Genomic DNA, 984 nt, shown 5'->3' on the forward strand with positions numbered 1-984 from the left:
TGTTATTTCTTCTTTAAAAAGTCTCACTTTTTATGCTGTCTAAAAAAAAACAGAGACCTACCGCTTTAGCCTGTAATGTTTTTATGTATGAACCAGTATGAAAGGTGCTATACAAGTTGACTGATGCTAGCACAGTACGACACTGGTAAACCAAAATATGTGCGATTGATCACAACTGTTTTTGTGAAAAATTGTGGCTGCTTTATGTTCATATATGACAAATACACAAACATTGTACGTCATACCCTGGCTTCCTATTACCTGTCCTTCTGCATATTGCAGCCATTGGTGGTTACAACTGGCTGTGTTGTGGGAGAATATTCATAGAAAGGTCTATTGATTATGTTAATGAGCTGCAATCACCACGTTCAACATAAATGAACAAAGCATGTGTTCTGTTTCCCTGACTGACTGCTACAGTTACAGCTGTGTAGTTCCACCTGTTCTGCCTGTTGTCCTTCATTCATTTAAAGCTGCACAGTTGTGGCTAAACAAATAAAACCGAGCTTATTTCAGCGTAATATCTTATCTATCACTGTGACAAAACTGTGGTTTTGTAGGTCGGCCTATGACGTGAACGTCACTGTTGTCTTTTTTTTTTTTTTTACAAATGTGAATCCAAGTTGGCAGTGAGCCAAAAGCAAAGTTCCAGCAGTGATATCCTTTAACCCTGTTGTTACCAGTCAGTGCAGGTTCCATCAGACCAGTAACAGTAGCAGAAGTAGCAGAGTGCATCTGTGATACATGTAAAACCTGTGTGCGCGTGTACAATTATGTTGTTTTGATAAGCTTATTTCGAAGGTTACGTAACCACTGGCAAGTTTGCATACCGTAGTCAACTATAACTAACTACACAATCAAATAAGCTAAGCTATGAAAATGTTGCTAAGCAGGCTTTCATTTCCTGCAGTTGCTGTGGATGCAGCATAAACCGGCCAAGTTTACCAGGCTGGCTTTGTCATGTTTCTTTGCATCACAAATAAA

At 39.0% G+C, this 984-nt stretch overlaps 1 protein-coding gene across 1 annotated transcript in view; it reads right to left on the bottom strand.

Moving 5' to 3' along the window:
• The window catches only part of aldh1l2 (aldehyde dehydrogenase 1 family, member L2), a gene marked incomplete in the record, with an annotated part of 18207 nt that overhangs the window by 12978 nt on the left and 4245 nt on the right, over window positions 1–984 (bottom strand).

The sequence above is a fragment of the Morone saxatilis genome, unplaced genomic scaffold (genome assembly GCF_004916995.1).
Source record: "Morone saxatilis isolate NCDOM2014 unplaced genomic scaffold, NCSU_SB_2.0 Contig10, whole genome shotgun sequence".
Taxonomy (NCBI): Eukaryota; Metazoa; Chordata; class Actinopteri; family Moronidae; genus Morone; species Morone saxatilis.